The following is a 23034-nucleotide window of genomic DNA, read 5'->3' on the forward strand; positions in this document are numbered from 1 at the left end:
AGGAAAAAACAGAAAGAATATAGATGCCGTGAGGAAGAGAAGAGTTGTTTCTACGAACACCTAAAAAGGCCAGATGAGGAAAGAATATCAAGAAGATATTTTAGATTTTTTTATAGAAATAATATCAGTGACGTGTCTCGAAGTTACGGGGAGTTGGATCGCCCTATCACGACAATGTTAAATTTAGTGACTTGGCTTCCCTGTATTTCAGGAACCACTGTAGCCATTGACATGAAACTTTTACAGGACATTGAACTGTATGTTCTGAGTCTGCTGAACTACAATAATTGCATTTCAGCCACTGCTTTCGGAAATATAACTTTTGAATCACACGGTTAAAATTTTGTGTACTTTTCTGTACGTTATCCTTAATTATTTTAATTAGACATAATATTTTGTTCTTCTTTTAGTTCAGTAGGCTCAGGACACACACACACATATATGTATATATATTACTCCCTGAAAATTTGAGTATTATACCTCGAAGTGGTTTCTGAGATTTAGGGAAAAACGCAACAGAAAATGTAAATATTAAGGAACGGCATCTCAAGTTTCAAAAGACTGTAACTCACTTAATAAGCGCATAATTTTTTGTTTTTACTCACTCAGAAGCACGCTACACCATACTTTATATCATTCTCTTGATCTTTTTCCGGGTTTTTTCCTCTTTTCTTCTTTCTAGCCTCCTTAGTGGCCATCAGTGCTGCATACTATGCTTTATCAAAGTGAATCTTGTCCCTCCGTTCAAGTTCACTGATGAAGTTTGTTCCAGGATTAATTCCCATATGCTCTAGCACTTTCACCCCACCAATGTTGCCATCATTAAAATCAATGACAGTATCACTGACGCCCCACTTTAGTGTCTTCATTCCATCAGAAACACTTTTTGGTAAGCGAGTTCATATAAGATTATTGAACGACTCATTGGGATTTTGAGTCTGACCATGCAGACGCCTCTTCAGTACGAAATTAGAATTATATATTAATACCTTCAGCTGCTGACGGGCGTTGATATATATCAACGGGGACAGGTGAAAATTCTGGTATGATTTTTTTTAGTAATTTAATTGAAAGCTTTGTTGCTTTGGTAAAAATAAAATTGGTTCTTTTTGTCGTGACAGAATAAATTACTATTAATCACACCAGATTTGTCGGAGAACAGCAGCAACATGTGTAATTGATCCAGCTTTAAGAAATTCTATTACCTTTTAGCGGAAAATTCGTGCGGTACTCTCCGTCGTTAGAAAGATCGTGGTGTTCCGTTCGGAGCAGGAGGCGGCTGTCTTTTCTCATTCGCGATATCGAAAATTACTAAAAAAAAAAAAGAACAGAAATTTTTTTTTTCGGAGGAAGATCGCGCGGAGAAAACAGACAGAAGTTACATGAAAGAAACCTAAGGGACCAACTAATTGGATTTGTACGAACATACAAACGGAACTGAAAGAACTTGGAATAAATACTATAACGATGTCGTCACGACAGCCTCCTGTTCCGACAGAACACACGCTGGATCATAAGCTGCATAAATCTTTTAAACAGAAAAGATTATCACAAGTATAATTAATGAAAATAAGGTTGAGAGATTTTCTTTGAAATTAAATAAACTTCAAGGCTTCAAGTATTATATTATGAAACGGAAACTTACATTAACATGGCCACCCATTGTGGCGGTGGAGCGAATTTTCATGATATACATTCTCGCTTGTTTGTGGCTACATATATTTTTTAATCACTTAAACTCTTAAAGTTACAATAAAATGATTATATCAGTATGGAGCACAATACTTTTGCGTCCGACTCGCAACACATTCACAGAACAGCTAGAGAGCGGCGCGGCTCCCTGCAGAAGTAAAAATTGGCAATTGTTATTTTGAAACATAGGTGCATCGTTTTTTACTGATAGATAGCAGCGTATAACAGTTTATAGCTATCGTGATATTCTGCGCTTTTCAGGAGCGCGGCAAAGATATCTGGTTACAACATTCATTGGTATATGTTAAAAGTTCGCACATACTGACGCGAATACAGAAAAAAAAAACTTTTACATGTTAAAAATCGCAGTGATAAAGGCTGTAATGTCACAATGCCTCCCATGTGAGGCATGATGATTCCGGAAGGATCATCAGGACTCACATGTAGTTTCAAGACATTACTGTGTTTTATCATCTGTTTACTTTCGTTCTAACATAAAATTGGAATGAGTTTGTCATCTAGTTATTTTATGCTTCCAGTACAGTTATGAAAACAAATAGTCTTTCAGTGTCTTTTGTGCACTTCGCACTTCTCTCAGTTCATTGTAAGGTGTCCTTGCACTGTTATCTTAATTGCTGTTTGTAACGTCTTGTAATAAACAAAGACAATATATTATGTAATAATTAAAATATTAGAGGTGTCATATTGTGTCATTATGTAAAATTATGTATTATTTTCTTTATTTTTTATTTTTGAGAACGTCTGTGTCGGCGAGTAATAAGACCGACACAGAAGATAAATGTTGTACAAAGATCACCAAATGAATTTGTATATAAGGCATGATGTAAAGCAATGTCTTTGTCTTCTTAATCTGAAAGCTGTGAGAGAAAGATCTCCTGTTATTGTCGTAGAGAGCGCGAAGGTAGCATTCTTTTGTCGAGATTGTGAATTGGACGCCATTGCGCGTGAATGTACACAGGTCTGTAATTATTAAGATATTTAAATGTTTAAATAGAGTTGTTTAAATGAAAACTTGTATTACTTAAATGTTAAAGTGTGCCTGCCTATTATCCCATCCTGTTAAGATATTTTTCAGCCATATAAAAATATTATCTGTGGAGCTGAGCTGTGTGGAGAAAGAAGAGCCGCTGCCGCGGCGTATTTAAACGACTTACAATATAGTCGAGTATACCGCAAGGAAGCGGTAAAATAATAGTAAAAAATAATATTATTTCTTTTAGCTCCCAGGTTGGCAGTGAAGATCATCAGATTTTATGATGTGTTGCAGGTTGACGCGGGCTGCTGATAGGATATAATTTTCAGTGCAAATAATTTTATGTACCTAAAGAATCTGATAGGAAACTTGCTGTGCTCCGTTCTGACCACGGCTAAATTTTATAGTGAATACGTAATTTTCTTTAATGAGAGTCTCATGTTCTTGGGCTAGCCGTGGTATGAAATAGCATTTTAGTAAGAAATAAAATCCACTGCAAACTTGTATTTGTGAACGATCGTACGAACTGTAACATCAGTGATCATAGGACATTAATTTCAACTTTGAATAATTACGAAGTAGGAAAGATATATTGATACTTAGCATGAGTTGCAGTTACTAAAAAATCGTTCTTTAAATTGTAGGCCAGATTCAGGACAATAATACTTCCATCATTTTATTTTGCTAAAAAAGGTAACGATGATAAAGCAATTAAAAGCACAGCATTGTTAAAAGAATTTCACGTCACTCTTTCCATATATGCGTTGTTACGTTAATAATAATTAAAAATAATTAAATAAACCAGAAGGAGCAAAAACAATTTTTATAAAAGCAACAATTAACGAAAGGGCAGTCAGCAACAGCAATAGTTTTTTTTTCAGAGAGACGTGAAACTGGCGCCCAAAAACGCGGGGCCCGAATTTGCAGTGGCCACAATTATAAAATTTTATGTATTTTCTTTCAGTGTCTATTGCTATGTAGGTGTATATGTATATGTATTTAATGTTAAATGTATGTATATCATGATCTATGCTATGTATTAATGAATGTTCAAACACTCTTACATGACAAAACGTACTACTGCAAGCGAGTTTGAGAAGACGATCCTGATTGTACTGAGAAGCTCTAACGACTACGTAATCCGGGGGCAGCCGGACCCCGAGATAATAGAAACTAAAGGTAAGACTACAGTGTAGTTGTCCTGTTTGTAGAAGTTGAGCTCCAGTGAAGTAATCTCATATCGCTAGTGGTGTGCATACTGTATATAGTTTGATGTTAGTATTTGTGACAGGACAAAGTTGATGTAGATAGTAATTTTTAGTGTGCAGTGTAGTGTATATAAAGTGATGTATTTTGTGTGCAAGGGGAAAAACTGTTAGATTTTGTGTTTTAGTAAGCAATTTAGGAATATGGTTAAGTTGCGTAGTCAACGTCCAAGCAATATGGATACTGAAGAACAACAATTAGCTAGTGAAGGAAATGTGGAACAGGGTGCCTCAAGTAGTACTAGTACTCTCTTTGAAGATATAACTGGCGAAAATGTGGGGGCAGGGCCACAGGAAGTAGTGCCACCGCCCACTAGTCATCAAGTTGATGTAGATAAAGAAATTGTACCACCACCAGAAAAGCAGGAACCAGAGAGTGGTAATCTGCCTGGTGGGTATTCAATTCAGACTATATTAGAGCGTGTGCTAGATTACCAGGCAAAATTTGCGCAACAGCAAGTTGAGCGAGATCGCCGGCAAGCTGAGCGAGATCGTAAGCTAGCAGAAAATTTACTTGCCCAGCAAGCCGAGCGAGATCGCCAGCAAGCCGAGCGGGACCAGCAACTTGTGCAATCGTTAGAAAATATGAAAAAAGAGATAGCAGATATGAAAAAGAATTACGAGTCGATACCTAAGGCCGTGCAGGAGCTGACTGAACAGGTCACCCACCTGCAAGTAGCAAACACTAACATGGTAGATGAAATAGGTGTCTTAGCCAACAGAGTAGAAAAGCTAGAAATAGATTCCACACAGCTTGTAGAGCAGAAGTGGAATGAACAGGCAAATAAAATTGAAACAGAATTTAACTCATGGCTAGAAGTGAAGGAGACTGAGATTGACACGAATATTAATTCTAAAGTAGAAGCAGCAATAGCAAATAGAGATTCAGAATCGTTCAGTACCGCCGTAAATAGTCAGGTACAGAACGATGTGCAAACCATTAAACAAATACTCAGTGAGGATATTCCGCAGTGGCAAGTGAATGTTAACAAACGGATATCCGATCTGGAGAAGGGTTTAGCACAAAGCAGGAAACAAGTGGAACAGGAACCTCTGTCGCCAACAGCCCATGGTTTTGGCAACGCACAAACTTATATGCGATACAACAATGGGGAATCTGTAGTCGATAATGCGAAGAGCTGTAGCTCCGGTTCGGAGCACACAGCATATGTCCCAGCAGCGAACCCATGTAGTTCAAAAATATTAGTGGAAGAAAGTTTAATTAAAAATAGACAATTTCAAACATTTACTACTGAAAGGAAATCAGTACACCCAGTGGTATTTATAAAAAGCTTTAAAAATATCTTACCCAGTGTATGGAACGAAACACAGAAAATACAATACGTAATGTCGTACATTCAAGGTGACGCAGCACTGTGGGCTACAGAAGTAGCAGACAGCTGCAAGACATACGAACAGTTTGAAAGGGCATTTTTATCGAAATATTGGTCGCCGTGTATACAAGAGCGACTAAGAAAAGAGGTATATAATCCCGAACCGTACTCACCCCGTCTTGGGAATTTGAGGCGGTACTTTGAAAAATATATAAACAAAACACGCTACTGGGACGAGCCTATATCACCGAGAGACATAATAAGACTACTCAAATCCCATTTACCAATTCAGATCAAGGAGAAGTTAATACATGTACCAGAAAGCGACATGGAAAACTTCCTGTCGGTCCTAGATTCCATAGATTTAATACAGGAAGATGTAAAATCGGCGTGCGACCATTTGCGGAATAATGGGTCGGGATGTAATCACGACAGAAACAGTAGTGCACAGAACCACAACCATAGAAATGGTGGGGGTGGTAGCAAGCGACAAGAACAATCGCAAAATGGTAGTAACGGTAGAGGCCAAAACGGGTATGGACAACCAAATTATAACAAAAAGCGTCGATTTGACGACAGATACGAATCCGGAATGTCAGGGACCAACCGCTGGAAAAATGCGCGAGGTCAGTGGCAGAGTAATTATAATGATAGTAATCGAAATTGGCAACAGAATCAGTGTAGAAGCCCAGAGCGACAGGCTAGTGACCGGTATGACAACAATAGACCACCACCGCAAAACGCGCCTATTGCGCAGCCGTGGCGGCCTACAAATCAGAACGTACATATAGTGGAGGTCGCGGACAATAGCCGTCCAAGTACCTCCCAAGTAACTAATCCAACAAACTAGAATCGGCCTCGATATGCTCTCCATCGACGGCCGAGGGATGGAGTGAGAGCAACTCGAGTAATAACAGTAATAGACCTGGGATACGCATGCTGCGATACAACGAAGGTGTCAGTATGGATAAAGATCTGCTGAACGAATCGCACGAATGTAAGAAGGATAATAACGAAAATGTGCAAGCTATTATTGAAGCTAGAATCAATGATGTTGCAGTAAACATAATTATCGACACAGGTGCCTCAGTAAGTGTGATGAGTATGGAGCTATTTAAAGCACTGGGAAAGGGACATAGTATTCCGACCTTCCCGGTTAATAATTGTAAGGTGTCTGGAGCCATTAGTGCACAGAGCCAATCAGTTAAGTACCAGGTGCAGGTGGAGATTTATAAGGAGGGCGAAGCCATAGTGAGCTCGTTCCTCGTGGTTAAAGGATTGAAGGTGGCCTGCATTCTGGGAGTAGATTTTCTCCGTGAGAGGGACGCATTGATCGACCTCTCCGTGGGGAAACTAAGCATAATTAATAGGGGTAGAAGGATTGAATTATCTATGATGAAATCGAAGGAGGTACTTGTGCCGTGCTGTAATCGAATCGATATCAAAGGTAGGAACCCTTGGGTACTACACATCGATGATTTTTCACATGCAACAGACCTCTATTACCCGAACTTAGAGGATCAAAATTTCGAAACAAATGTTGAGGCATTTCAGACTAAAGTGCACGAATCGGAAGGTTTAAATGATACGCAAAAGCAACAGTTGACGCAGCTGCTATCGGAATATACTATGGTATTTACCGACCGTCCAGGAATAGTCAAAGGGTACCACTATCACATAGAGGTGATACCCCATAATACATACTGTCGCGCAACCTACTCCATCCCTTGGTCGAGGAGGGAATTAGTAGCTATTTGTTAGCACATCCCCATACGGGGAAGATCAAAGGATTATATCCACGTAAAGACGTGAAGTTATTTATTCAGTGACACATAACATAGAAAGAGTAATAGGTGTAAAAAGATTTTAATTGTGTTTTAGAATATAAGTGTGTTAGTATTTAGAAAGAAATTTGTGTGTAATGAAGTTGGGAGGAAGTGGAACCAGAAAGTGAGCAATAGCTTACACAGGACAGATTTTGTTTACAGACAATTAGTCATTAAGATATTATGTGCTTATTAAAAAAAATGAACAATTTTCTTGTTGTATAAAGGATTAATTTCTTGAACCATTTTCTATGTGTAGTGTGTAAGTGCAATCAATGATGCAATCTTATAGAGTAAGGGAATTGCTGTAATTGTATTAGGATAAGAAACCCTGAGAGAGAGAGTCTTTACTAGCCAGACATTGACTTTGCAATATGCAACAATGATGTAATGTGATGTTGGCTGCCAGTAGTGATTTGAGAACGACACTGGAGCAGAACCTAATTAAAAACGAGCCCGTTCCGTGGAAACTCCGTTCTGTATGTAGCAATGCTTCAATTGAAGCCTGTGTACTTGGTACACGACCTTGAATATTCATTACGCGATACGCGAGTTAAGTCAGACAATGCAGAACCTACACTGTAGTCATATAGGAAAAATCATTAAAAATAATGTTATTGCTGAACGAAGTATTTATTGAACAATATGCCCGAGTCAAGCTGTCATGCACATGGTAAAATCTGTTTGATAGATGGGTGATAATCAGGCAAGCTACACTAAAAAAAAAAAAAAAAAAAAAAAAAATTTCACACACCGTTAAAAAAAAAAAAAAAAATTTACAAAAGGGCCAAATACGCCTAGCAACAATATGAAGAGTATGTTGTGATAAAGTGAAAACAAATAAATGCTATGTAAATAAGAGTGACTATGCAAAGAACAGTTAAAAGGTGTTAAAAAATAAACTGTGTGCATAAACACTTAAGGACAGGACGGAATATTGTGTGTAGTAGGGACAGAAAATGACTGTTGTATCTGCACCAATATATACGTCGATAAATCCAGTGTTGAGTGATAGACTGTCCTGGTGCAGCGCTCAACGAACAATAGACAGTGTATAAAAACAGTAGTTATTGATCCGTTCGGAGACGATTTACACAAACATCGCTCAACGGAGACATGTAGTATGAGTGTAACGAACCATTTTCGCGTGTTGAAAGACGCTCTGGCAGTGCATCAACCGTGGAAGTGAGTGAAAACGTGTAGTACAATGTGCGTGTGACGAACTCTGAATACCAGTGTCACGATGCCACAAAAAACCTGTTATCACGCCAAAACATCCTGTGCATACCAGTGAAGCGACGGCTTACTGAACAATAAACGCTTTTAACAAATTGCCTCTTCTTCCACAGCTAGTAATCTGTGTCCTTAAAGACAGTACACCGTTGTGGAATGTTTGTTTCATGCGCCACGACGGGGAGCCATGCGGAGAAGCAGAGACGAGTGCCGTGCCGCCATCCAGCCGGTTGCGGTAAACCACTGCCACTCGCCGACAACAGCGAATGGTTCAGCGCGGTTCGCGACTGCTTGGGCGCCACGCTAGCACGACCTCACTGTTATTGAGAGCCGGTCGTCGAACCCAGCGGCCGTCGGTACGCGGCGTTCCAGACGACGCTACTCAACAATTGCTTCGCGCCGCCAGCTCCATACCACATTGTTGTCATTCAAATGAACTATTAACTATATGTATAATGTGCTAACATGAATGGTGTTTAATGGACACGCAATGACGTGATAAACATTTTTTTTGTTGTTATCCAACACGAACTCACAATATTCATGGATTTAGTGATGTATCGATCTAATATGTTTGCGTCATGTTAATGAAAGGTACTCGCACGAATGCTAGACATTTTAAACCAACTGTCGCGAGTAAGTGCAAAGACGGTTCATTATACTATTGTAAAAATGTGTAATAAGTGACTTTCATAACAATCCAGAATACAAGTAGTATATTGATAACAAAGAGACTAAAAGTGTAGCATGCTATCACAAATAGCCTTTGTTATATGTGGACATTGAATAGAGTCTAAACTTTTCGTGAGATGACCATGGCTCCGGCGCAGTTTTCCCAGGTTTTCTGATCGCACGTAGCCCGAATGGGGGAGCCAAATAAATGTAATGACCCTGGGACTAGGTTGACGGTCACCTCGCAAAGTGTAAGAACAGTATACGAAGTGTAATTAAACCTACAGTGTAAAAGAACTGAGTAGTGTAAAGTGAATGTTCCAACCAAAGTAATAAACCATAAACAAGACAGACGTTAGTGGCAGCATATTGCCGAACATTTTCATCGTTAGTCAAATGCTGCCAGGGGGCAGTGTAACGTCTTGTAATAAACAAAGACAATATATTATGTAATAATTAAAATATTAGAGGTGTCATATTGTGTCATTATGTAAAATTATGTATTATTTTCTTTATTTTTTATTTTTGAGAACGTCTGTGTCGGCGAGTAATAAGACCGACACAGAAGATAAATGTTGTACAAAGATCACCAAATGAATTTGTATATAAGGCATGATGTAAAGCAATGTCTTTGTCTTCTTAATCTGAAAGCTGTGAGAGAAAGATCTCCTGTTATTGTCGTAGAGAGCGCGAAGGTAGCATTCTTTTGTCGAGATTGTGAATTGGACGCCATTGCGCGTGAATGTACACAGGTCTGTACTTATTAAGATATTTAAATGTTTAAATAGAGTTGTTTAAATGAAAACTTGTATTACTTAAATGTTAAAGTGTGCCTGCCTATTATCCCATCCTGTTAAGATATTTTTCAGCCATATAAAAATATTATCTGTGGAGCTGAGCTGTGTGGAGAAAGAAGAGCCGCTGCCGCGGCGTATTTAAACGACTTACAATATAGTCGAGTATACCGCAAGGAAGCGGTAAAATAATAGTAAAAAATAATATTATTTCTTTTAGCTCCCAGGTTGGCAGTGAAGATCATCAGATTTTATGATGTGTTGCAGGTTGACGCGGGCTGCTGATAGGATATAATTTTCAGTGCAAATAATTTTATGTACCTAAAGAATCTGATAGGAAACTTGCTGTGCTCCGTTCTGACCACGGCTAAATTTTATAGTGAATACGTAATTTTCTTTAATGAGAGTCTCATGTTCTTGGGCTAGCCGTGGTATGAAATAGCATTTTAGTAAGAAATAAAATCCACTGCAAACTTGTATTTGTGAACGATCGTACGAACTGTAACATCAGTGATCATAGGACATTAATTTCAACTTTGAATAATTACGAAGTAGGAAAGATATATTGATACTTAGCATGAGTTGCAGTTACTAAAAAATCGTTCTTTAAATTGTAGGCCAGATTCAGGACAATAATACTTCCATCATTTTATTTTGCTAAAAAAGGTAACGATGATAAAGCAATTAAAAGCACAGCATTGTTAAAAGAATTTCACGTCACTCTTTCCATATATGCGTTGTTACGTTAATAATAATTAAAAATAATTAAATAAACCAGAAGGAGCAAAAACAATTTTTATAAAAGCAACAATTAACGAAAGGGCAGTCAGCAACAGCAATAGTTTTTTTTTCAGAGAGACGTGAAATGTTACTGTGAAACAAAATATGACAAAAACAATCTTAAGTCTAACACACACAAAGATAAATGAATAATACTCTATATAGAACACAAAACATGTCAGTAGACAAACATACACAGATACATTGAAATAATTACTTAAACAGTCCTCTAAAATTGTCTGTGACCTGTTTGGTCTCGTAATGTTTTTTATCCGTTTCATTAGATTCTTTTAGAATGTCGTTGTTAATCAGGACGTTTCACTTGACACTACACTGTACACTTTTATTTGTCACGCGCTCACTTAACCGGAGTCTGCAACGTCTATTCTCGTTCGGTGAGCGGCGTCGTCCGAGAGGTCACGACCCTGGGTAGCGTCTTTTTTTGTGTTCGCTCGTGTTGCCTCTCTAGTGTCTCGCATGAAGCGTCATATCGTTTACATGCAAATAAACAGAAAGAAACCTGTGCTAGGTTCGTGCTATAATGTAGACTTACAGGTAAAGGTTTTATAGGCTTCTGGACAGGATTGATAACCTTCCCTTCCAGTTAACGTTTCAGTGCTCAGTAATGCCTTGTCTTTATTTAACTATCTATCGCAAAATATCCGACGTGACTGATTAAATGGAAATTAATTTGAAGCTAAGACTTCTCTTTTTACAGAATAAATAAAGTTCATAATTAAGTTTCACTGTGATAGCTTTAGCAATGTCTCTTGCGTAGTTGTGAGACGGAAAACATTCTAAGGTCAATGACACGCCTCCACAGCGCGCGCGTCGGTTGTGTTTCAAATGTTAATTGTTGAGTCCAATTGCAAGCAGTTCCGTGCTGTTGCCGGTTACTAGTCCAGTGCAACACGCGCTCGTGTATGCTCGTATGAAGTTTAACGTGTGTCACTCGCGCTCTGCTAAAATGAGAACACGCGGAAAACACACGTCTAGTGTCCTTTCTCCATCGTCGATCGGCGTATCGAAAACTTGGGTAGAAAATACCACCGTCTGTTTCGAGGATTTCACAGGACAGTCCCTGAGACCTGCCATGCTGCTTACACACAGGTTAAGTGAAGCCAACGTTTTACATATAGTTTGCAAAATGCTTTGCTGTGATCGCTGTCACTACCTGCACTTGCGTGTACACATGTCACTGCACACGTAGTTTGTACACGTTATCACTCGCATTTTGTTTAGAACGTCTTAAGAGTGTCTGCAAATTCACATCTCCCATCTCACATTGTGATTTCAAAGTTCACAGTTCAAGTTACTCACAGGTAAATACATTACAAGATTAACCAATGTCCATAAATTACATACATACATACATACATTTCTTAAGTTTGCTTACAGTCACAAAATTCTGTTAACCTTTTCAGTCACGCCACGCCGGATTAGCGTATTGAATACCACTACTTGTGCATCAAGGCACGATTATTTCGGTTATTTTCTCTCGCTTTTACAAAGGTAAAAATTTTTTTTTAAAACCAATCTTTCAAGCAGCTTGTTATTTCGTTTCTCTTCAAAATTTAGTGTCACTGTTTATGTAGAGCACAGATTGAACAAATTCTGTCTCTACTGGTCGAGCATACTCATGCATTTCTCTCCGGAAGATTCATGCTTCATGGAGTTACTGGCTGCAAGTACTACTCGCGGAATGTATTAAAATCTCTCAACATTGCTACTCGCGATACGCGATTAGAACAAAACTTTCGCTAACGGATCTCTCCCACAAATTTCGTTTCCACTTCAACCGTCTAAAGAGCACTCAGATGAGCCTGTCAAATTCTAATCCTCACTTTTTTTTAATGGGATAGGATGGGGAAGTGGAAGAGGAGAGGATCAAATATGAACATAAATACACTATATACATATACAAATTCTAGCAAAACTACACTAGGATATTTTTGTGACCTTAGATGCATGACATGCGTCACGTGTGCCTTCAAGTGGCTATTCTTTAATCTAATATCAGATCTTAGTTTTATTATTATAATGTGAGTCATATCTGGTGACAGCTTTCTAGTTTCTCACGCTTCCTTCTGGGCGATTGTCGGGCTTGGCTGTGAAATAGCTAATTACTTTAGTGCATCTTACATGTTTAAAGAAGAAACGTTTACCATCAGGAATACTTCAGACTTGTCAGTACGACGTATATGTTTCCATGTAGTGGCACTCTCGACTACATGACCTAACAGCTGTTGTAAAACAGAATAAAGGAAATGCTTTGTTGCTTAGCTATTAAATCTTTATGAGGCTTACTGTTCGTAGATGATACTTTGAATCTGAGATTGAATCTCCTGAAAACTATCAAATACTACGTGATACTCTCTCTCTCTCTGTTATTTACTGCTTTTGACAGTTCAAACACTTGGCTACACAAATCTGTTTAATTCTGAAGATCGCGCTAACAAAAGGTATAGTTCATGCCGGTGTTACAATCACGCACAGTTTACACGCAATAGGCTGTACTCTGTACACTTAAAGACTAACATTCCATCTTGAGGGCTGAAAAAGAAATTGCTTAACCTAATATTTCACATACACATATATTCATTGGAGTTGGAAGGTGGCAATCTGCTACTTCCTTCCGTATCTCCTTTCACCAATAACGGCATTTCTCAATGCCAACAGCCAACTTGGACTGCTTACACCTATGACTAACTTGAAACTAACTGAGAATCTGTCCTCTCAAATGGAATGTGCTTTCTTTTTCGTACGCCATAATAAATCAAATCTTCAATTACCTCCATAGTTTTTCGCCAAAGTGTGAGTACTCATATTGGTGTATTTGAATACCGAAGTGTTTCACAGGTTAAACCTTAGGCTAATGTTCCTTTGCTTGTTACTTTGCCTCGTTATACTTCTTGAGATCCTGGTGGTGATACAATCCTTTAATTCTGACAGATGCTGGATCCGCTATTAGATAACATCCTGTATGTGGTTTTCTAATTACTACAAATGGTCCGTCGTACAATAGCCTCCATTTCCGATTTCCTTTCAACAACTTCGATGGCTTAAAATGTGTCCGTAAAAGCAGCTTTTCATTAATATCATATGTAAGAGCCTTAGATACTTTCTTGTCATAAGACTTCTTGCGTAGATTCGCCTGTACAGCTAAGGATACCAATGCTTGCCTAAGTTTTGCATCTAAATCTAATTCTGGTTCTACAATTTTAGGTATGGGACCTAACCATTCATTTCTTTCCCGATGACTCGTCATTAATTCCGCAGGTGTAAATCCAGTTGAGAAGTGTGGAAGATTGTTGACAATCTGCTCGAATGAAGACACAAAGTCAATCCAACGGGTTTGTCGATTAGGTATGTAGGTTCGAATGAATCTATTGAACTCTTTGAAGATACGTTCGGTGGGATTAGATTGCGGTCTGAAACGAGATATAAGTATTTGTTTGATGCCATGTCTGGCAAGAAAATTGCGCCATTGTCTGCCAGTGAAATTCGATGCATTATCTGATAGAATGGCCTCCGGCTTGCCAAATCGAGGAAAATAGTCTTGTTCGATTCGACGGATGATCGGAAGTGCACTGGATGATTTCACTGCATAAAGTCTCACATGTTTTGTGAAAAGATCCATCAATGCGACTAGGTTTTCACCCCTCCCCTCCTTTGCGGCAGGGGGCCGGCGAGATCAAGGGCCAGAACTTGATTTGGTCTCTCAGTAATAATTGGATTCAGAGGAATTAGGTTCGAATGGTTGAAGGGTTTTGCCTTCTGGCAGATAAGACATGTACTTAACAACTTGTGGATTCGATGGTGCAAGTTTGGTACATAGCAATAAGCAGAAATCTTTCGTTTGCATTTTTCAGGTCCATAATGACCCCAGGAAAGATATGTGTACCAGATAAGGTGTTCAACGTATGCGTGTGGTATACACACACACCATCTACCAGAGAGGAGAGAAGTTCGATGGAATAAAACATCGTTGTGTAGTTTATAAAATTTGGACAAGTGGTGATCGGGTTTTGTTAGAAGAAGTTGTTTGACCTTACGCCATTTGGGATCTGTTTCTTGGAGTATACGCATCTGCTTGCAGAGCCGAAGGAAATACTTTCTATGTAGTGGGTCCTTCATTAGAAGAATTCGGTAGTTATCTGCTCTATAAGTTCACTGGACTCTGGAAGTGCTTGCGGCATGCGTGACAAAGCATCCGCGATAATGTTGTTTTTACCCTTGATGTATACTATTTCGAAATCATACTCTTGCAAGAAGAGACTCCATCGTGTAAGACGAGGATGAAGAAGTTTACACGAGAGCAAGAAACTAAGAGCTTGGTGATCAGAAAAGACCTTAATTTTCCGACCATGGATGTAGTAATTGAACCTTTTAAAGGACCATACAATGGCCAGAGCCTCCAACTCTGTCACCGAGTATGACCTCTCACATTCTGTGAGAACCCTACTTGCAAAGCTGATAACTCTTATCTCTTCTTGTCCATCAATTACTTCTATTTGAAACAAACAAGAACCAAGCCCCTGAAATGAAGCATCTGACGAAATACAAAATTCTTTATCCATGTCTGGATGGAACAAAATATTGCTGTTAAGAAGTGCTTGTTTAATGCGATCAAAATCTGCCTGACACTCTGGCGTCCAATGCCAGTGAGTATTTTTCTTTAGAAGATCATGCAATGCTTGACTGTTCATCGACTGGTCCGAAATAAACTTTCTGAAAAAGGAAGTCATTCCGAGGAAGCCTTTCAACTGGCGTTTAGAAGAGGGCACAGGAAAGTTTTTAATAGCTGCTAGTTTATCTGGATCTGGGGTAATTCCCTGTGATGATACAAGATGTCCTAAAAATTTAATCTCGCTTTTACCAAATTTAGACTTATGTAGATTAGCTGTGACTCCATAGTCAACAAACCTCTGGAAAACTTTGCTTATTATGTCTAAATGTTCTTCCCAAGATTTCGTAGCAATCAGTAAGTCATCAACATACACTGTTACTCGATCCAACAGTTCAGGTCCTAATACATGATCAAGTGCAGCTATGAATACGCCTGAACTCACATTCATACCAAATGGAACTACTTTGAATTGGTATGATCTACCTGCAAATATAAACGCTGTATATTTTCGAGACTGTGATGTCATCTTGACCTGCCAGTAGCTCGATCTCAAGTCTACCGATGTGAGGAATTTTACTCCATAAAACCTTTGTAATTGTTAATCCATAGCCTCAGGTCGAGTTCTTACTGGAATAATTATTTTATTTATGTTTCTTGCATCCAAAACTATACGTACACTACCATCCTGCTTCAAAACTGGCAATAACGGACTACTGTAAGGTGAGTCTGACGGTTCAATGATCTCCCACTTAAGCATTTTACGTATTTCATTTTTCACAGCCTCGCGCCTTGCATACGGGACAGTGTACGTTGTCTTGCAAAAAGTAGAATGGGGAGCGACCTTCATGTCATATTCGTAGTCACGTATTACTCCAGGTTTCGAAGAAAAGACATGAAGATACCTCATAAGTAAGTGCAGTATATCTTGCCTTTGTATGCAATCAAGTTCACTTGATTCGCTTACTTTATTCAAAATCTCTTCTCTAGTCGGAAGTCCGTCATCAGTATCAAAATCCGTCCAACTGTTACCCTGTCTTGTCATGTGTGCTTGGTTCAAAAACATTCGCTGTACCAGTCTGCGTACCTTAACTTTGTGCTCAGTGTTGACTCTTTTGACCTTGCCGCGCAACAATTGCAGCGTTACCTCCTGTTCACCTACTCGGATTGTACAGATACCCTTTTCTATATCAATCACTGCCTTATTCTTCCTCAGGAACTCCATTCCTAATAAGCATGACACTGACAAATTCTTAACTACTAGAAATACGCACATGAAAGAAGTAGAATGAATCCTTATCGGTACCTGAGCTTGCAAATTGACTCGCTGTGATAAAGATCCTACCGCTCCTGTTACTGAACAACCTTGTACTGGTAACGTTAAAATTTTCATCCCTGCAGAAACTTTCTTAAACATACATAGTGATAAAGCATTTACGTTTGCACCAGTATCAATAATAGCATCTATTGGTGTATTGGCTATGTAAATTTTAGTCATTGCTTGCACTTCGTGTTCCCATACGTCATTCAAGTCTGTCTCAATATTTTCCTGCAACAAATCGTCTCTCAAGTCAGTGTCGCGATCATAACGTATTACGTTAAGTCGTTCAAGGTCGAGTTTGCCCCCATTATGTCCCGCAGCATCCCCAAGGAGGCGAAAAGGTGCTGCCTTTAGTTTTCCGCTTTCTTGTGATGCGACTGATTTGATTCTTCTGTCACATCACTTGACCATTCTCACTGGTTTTTTTACCCATTGTGTGTGTTGATTTGTATCAAACCCTTGTTGGTACTGCACTTGGTTACCAGGCTGAAAAATCGGTACATTACTTTCCTGCGTAAAATATACCGGTGGATTGTATTGTTTTCTTGGTTTATTGTTATTGTATCTAAAGTCCTGTTGTGGTGGCGTGTACTGTTGTTGTTGCATGAATGGTTGTTGCTGAGGCGTGTATTGCTGTTGTTGTTGGTGTTGTGGCTGCCCATAGGGTTGTGGTGGAGGTGCTGACCTCCGCAATTTTGATTGTTGCAACGTTTACCCTTGTATTTGTTCCCATTCTGGTAGAAGTTACTACCGTTATTGTTTGATTGGTATGGGGCTTTCCCGTAATACTGTTGTTGCGTGTTGTATATTGGATTGTACCGTTGGTTGCCGTAATGCATGTGTTTGTGTTTACCATTACGGTAACCATTGTTTCGGCCTCTATTGCGGTTATTGTACTGTTTGTTTCCGTATTGTGTTTCGTGTGAACCATTTCCATTACTACCGTTTCCATTCGAATACGTGCCTGCGTTGTTGTTCTTACGGTTAGCATTCACACGCGCGTCTTCGTGTATAAGATCGAGCGAATCAAGGACGGATAAAAATGCGTCCTGATCTTCCTCTGACACGTTCACTAATTTTTCGCGTATGGAAATGGGTAGTTTTGACTTAAGAATCATAATAACATCTTTTGTTGTTATGGGAGTGTCCCAATATTGTATCTTTCTCAAGTACTTTTCAAAGTACCGGCGAAGTCCGCCACTGTTCGAATGGAAAGGTTCGGCGTTGTAGACCTCTTTGCGTAGGCGTTGCTGAACACCTGCGCTCCAAAATTTGCTTAAAAGTTCTTCTCAAACTCGCTAAATGTTTTGCACTTATCAACCATCTCGGTTCCCCATATAGCACTTTCTCCTTGTATGTATCCGGTAATGAATTGTATTCTCTGTTTGTCATTCCAGGCAGCTGGAAAGACTCCTGAAAAGTTCTTTAGGAAAACGACTGGATGAATATTTCGCTTTTCCGGTTGGAATGGTTGAAAAACTCTGTGTTTAAATACACTCTCCTCTTTCATGAGGGTTGTGAGTGTCAATTGTTCAGTGTTGTTGTTGTGTGAATCGTTAAATTCATTTTTCGGTCGCGGAATGTGCTGTGGTGTGTTGTGTTGTTGTGTTGTCTGGTATTGATGTTCATCTGGCTCAGAAGGTAGTGAGTGTTTCCCGTCACTCTGGTTATCATACTGTAGTGTTTGAATTTGCTGTTTCAGGTCGGATATCTCATCTGTTACTTGCTTCCGCCATTCCGGCAAATCCCGGGTAAACACTCGTCTAATTTGGCCTAGTTCAGTACAAACAGTGTCTCCTGAACTGCCGGGTGCAGATAATATGTCTAAGGTTGCGGATTTAACAACATCTTTCAAGTCACGTGTAACCTTCTCCTCAACAAGCTTCTCTTGTACATCAATCCATTCTTTGTAATGTTCGGTAAGTGCTTTAGTGTGCGAAGCAACACTACTGTTAACTCTTTCCTCAATAGTTCGGTCCGAAATGTCATTCGCCATTGCACTTACTTTTGATTCTACAGTGGCTACCGCTGTCGCTAACTCGTCTACCTGTCGTGCAACTGTTTCATACGCAAGTTTTACCGAATCGGTTTCTTTGCGACACGCTTCGATTTGAGTTGTGAGATTCTGACCAATGTTATCAATTTTGTTATTCAGAGTGCTTATCTGTGTTGTCAAAGTGGTTACTTGCGCCGTGACGTCACCCTTAACCGAATCTACAGGGTGTTTCAAAAATGACCGGTATATTTGAAACGGCAATAAAAACTAAACGAGCAGCGATAGAAATACACCGTTTGTTGCAATATGCTTGGGACAACAGTACATTTTTAGGCGGACAAACTTTCGAAATTACAGTAGTTACAATTTTCAACAACAGATGGCGCTGCAAGTGATGTGAAAGATATAGAAGACAACGCAGTCTGTGGGTGCGCCATTCAGTATGTCGTCTTTCTGCTGTAAGGGTGTGCTGTTCACAACGTGCAAGTGTGCTGTAGACAACATGGTTTATTCCTTAGAACAGAGGATTTTTCTGGTGTTGGAATTCCACCGCCTAGAACAAAGTGTTGTTGCAACAAGACGAAGTTTTTAACGGAGGTTTAATGTAACCAAAGGACCGAAAAGCGATACAATAAAGGATCTGTTTGAAAAATTTCAACGGACTGGGAACGTGACAGATGAACGTGCTGGAAAGGTAGTGCGACCGCGTACGGCAACCACAGAGGGCAACGCGCAGCTAGTGCAGCAGGTGATCCAACAGCGGCCTCGGGTTTCCGTTCGCCGTGTTGCAGCTGCGGTCCATATGACGCCAACGTCCACGTATCGTCTCATGCGCCAGAGTTTACACCTCTATCCATACAAAATTCAAACGCGGCAACCCCTCAGCGCCGCTACCATTGCTGCACGAGAGACATTCGCTAACGATATAGTGCACAGGATTGATGACGGCGATATGCATGTGGGCAGCATTTGGTTTACTGACGAAGCTTATTTTTACCTGGACGGCTTCGTCAATAAACAGAACTGGCGCATATGGGGAACCGGAAAGCCCCATGTTGCAGTCCCATCGTCCCTGCATCCTCAAAAAGTACTGGTCTGGGCCGCCATGTCTTCCAAAGGAATCATTGGCCCATTTTTCAGATCCGAAACGATTACTGCATCACGCTATCTGGACATTCTTCGTGAATTTGTGGCGGTACAAACTGCCTTAGACGACACTGCGAACACCTCGTGGTTTATGCAAGATGGTGCCCGGCCACATCGCACGGCCGACGTCTTTAATTTCCTGAATGAATATTTCGATGAGTGTGTGATTGCTTTGGGCTATCCGAACCATACAGGAGGCGGCGTGGATTGGCCTCCCTATTCGCCAGACATGAACCCCTGTGACTTCTTTCTGTGGGGACACTTGAAAGACCAGGTGTACCGCCAGAATCCAGAAACAATTGAACAGCTGAAGCAGTACATCTCACCTGCTTGTGAAGCCATTCCGCCAGACACGTTGTCAAAGGTTTCGGGTAATTTCATTCAGAGACTACGCCATATTATTGCTACGCATGGTGGATATGTGGAAAATATCGTACTATAGAGTTTCCCAGACCGCAGCGCCATCTGTTGTTGAAAACTATAACTACTGTAATTTCTAAAGTTTGTCTGCCTGAAAATGTACTGTTGTCCCAAGCATATTGCAACAAACGGTGTATTTCTATCGCTGCTCGTTTAGTTTTTATTGCCGTTTCAAATATACCGGTCATTTTTGAAACACCCTGTATCTGTGCTGTGAGAGAGCCTACTTGCGTAGTGAGGGTACCTACTTTCGCATCAATGGTGGTATTTACGGCATTCCTAACTGAGTCAATCTGTGTTGTCATATCCGTTTTCAACTCTGATAAAAACTTGTCTCTGTCTTTCTCACGTTGTTCGCGGTCACGTTCGCACTGTTCCCTCTCCTGTCTGTCTAGTATCAATTCCTGTAACATTTTGACAACGTCAATTGATAGCGTTATCGGGGAGGTGGGTGTTTCCTGCTGAGTGTCGTCCACGTTAGCTACCTCTTGTCTGTCGTCTGTCCTGGCCGTCGTTCCGCGTGAGCGGAGTCGGTAATGTTTGTTAACAGTGCCGTCGCTTTCGTCTGCAGAGTTTGCGCTCGATTGTCCGTCCGCCATAATGAAATTCAACTATTGCCAACTTAAAATGGGTACTGCCAACTGAAATTCTGTTTGTCAATTATTCTTGCCGCGCAAGTTAAAGTCGCTGCGCGTTCGTCAAATGTCTAATGTAACGTGGGTAATAACTGACACACGTCTGTAGCAAAAAGACAAGATGGAGTCAACGCCGTTGAAACAATTGATTGCCAACGCTGTTACACAGAAAAGACTGAAATGGCATCCATCTTGAACTTACACGAGAATACTAACTACAGTATAAAACAAATAGTCAAGCAAAAGGTTACAGAAAATGTTCAAATATTTACGTAGAAAAAAGTGGTTTTTTTACGTTAAGCTACAGAAAGGATAGAGTGAGGTCGAATTTGAAGGTCAAATGAGCTACTCTTTAGACAGAACTATGGCAAACGAAAATTTGGTACTCACTCGGCATTGTCTTCAAAACTGCAAATCTGCGTCTTATTAAATCCCAAGATATTTGTGTAAATACCGCGTCCTTCAATATTGCGTATATTTATTGCTCATCCGTAATTTTATGCAGCATTGGGTTCCAAAGAGCAATACATGAAATAAGACAATGATATATTAGTACCGTGACACTTTCAATATTGTAGTCAAGTCCCTGTTCGGGCGCCAGATCTGGTATGATTTTTTTATTTAGTAATTTAATTGAAAGCTTTGTTGCTTTGGTAAAAATAAAATTGGTTCTTTTTGTCGTGACAGAATAAATTACTATTAATCACACCAGATTTGTCGGAGAACAGCAGCAACATGTGTAATTGATCCAGCTTTAAGAAATTCTATTACCTTTTAGCGGAAAATTCGTGCGGTACTCTCCGTCGTTAGAAAGGTCGTGGTGTTCCGTTCGGAGCAGGAGGCGGCTGTCTTCTCTCATTCGCGATATCGAAATTTACTAAAAAAAAAATGAACAGAATTTTTTTTTTTCGGAGGAAGATCGCGCGGAGAAAACAGACAGAAGTTACATGAAAGAAACCTAAGGGACCAACTATTTGGATTTGTGCGAACATATAAACGGAACTGAAAGAACTTGGAATAAATACTATAACGATGTCGTCACGACAGCCTCCTGTTCCGACAGAACACACGCTGGACCATAAGCTGCATAAATCCTTTAAACAGAAAAGATTATCACAAGTATAATTAATGGAAATAAGGTTGAGAGATTTTCTTTGAAATTAAATAAACTTCAAGGCTTCAAGTATTATATTATGAAACGGAAACTTACATTAACATGGCCACCCATTGTGGCGGTGGAGCGAATTTTCATGATATACATTCTCGCTTGTTTGTGGCTACATGTATTTTTTAATCACTTAAACTCTTAAAGTTACAATAAAATGATTATATCAGTATGGAGCACAATACTTTTGCGTCCGACTCGCAACACATTCACAGAACAGCTAGAGAGCGGCGCGGCTCCCTGCAGAAGTAAAAATTGGCAATTGTTATTTTGAAACATAGGTGCATCGTTTTTTACTGATCGATAGCAGCGTATAACAGTTTATAGCTATCGTGATATTCTGCGCTTTTCAGGAGCGCGGCAAAGATATCTGGTTACAACATTCATTGGTATATGTTAAAAGTTCGCACATACTGACGCGAATGCAGAAAAAAAAACTTTTACATGTTAAAAATCGCAGTGATAAAGGCTGTAATGTTACAAAATGTGTGCCCCGACCGGGACATGAACCCGGGATTTCCTGCTTTCATTGCAGACGCTCTATCCATCTTTTTATTTTGTCGATCTCATTTTGTTCTATATCGTTTATTGAATTTGTTCGGGGCGGACGTCCGATGACACCTGTTCAGGCTGTTCACTGATCCGTTCACTCAGTTTTTTTTTTCTTACAGAGGGTAGCTAACCCTCTGACCGAACACGCTGAGCTAACCGTGCCGGCTATCTATCTAAGCCACCGAAGGCACAGAGGATAGTGCGACTGCATGGACTATCTCGCGCACGCCTCCCGCGAGACCCACATTCTCACCTTATATGTCCACACACTACGTTCGTAGTGTTCCTACCCAACACACTCATTACTCGTGTAAGACATTCTTACCATGTGCCGTAAGAGTTCGGGTAATACACTCCTGGAAATTGAAATAAGAACACCGTGAATTCATTGTCCCAGGAAGGGGAAACTTTATTTTCACATTCCTGGGGTCAGATACATCACATGATCACACTGACAGAACCACAGGCACATAGACACAGGCAACAGAGCATGCACAATGTCGGCACTAGTACAGTGTATATCCACCTTTCGCAGCAATGCAGGCTGCTATTCTCCCATGGAGACGATCGTAGAGATGCTGG

The sequence above is a fragment of the Schistocerca nitens genome, chromosome 8 (assembly GCF_023898315.1).
Source record: "Schistocerca nitens isolate TAMUIC-IGC-003100 chromosome 8, iqSchNite1.1, whole genome shotgun sequence".
Classification (NCBI taxonomy): domain Eukaryota; kingdom Metazoa; phylum Arthropoda; class Insecta; order Orthoptera; family Acrididae; genus Schistocerca; species Schistocerca nitens.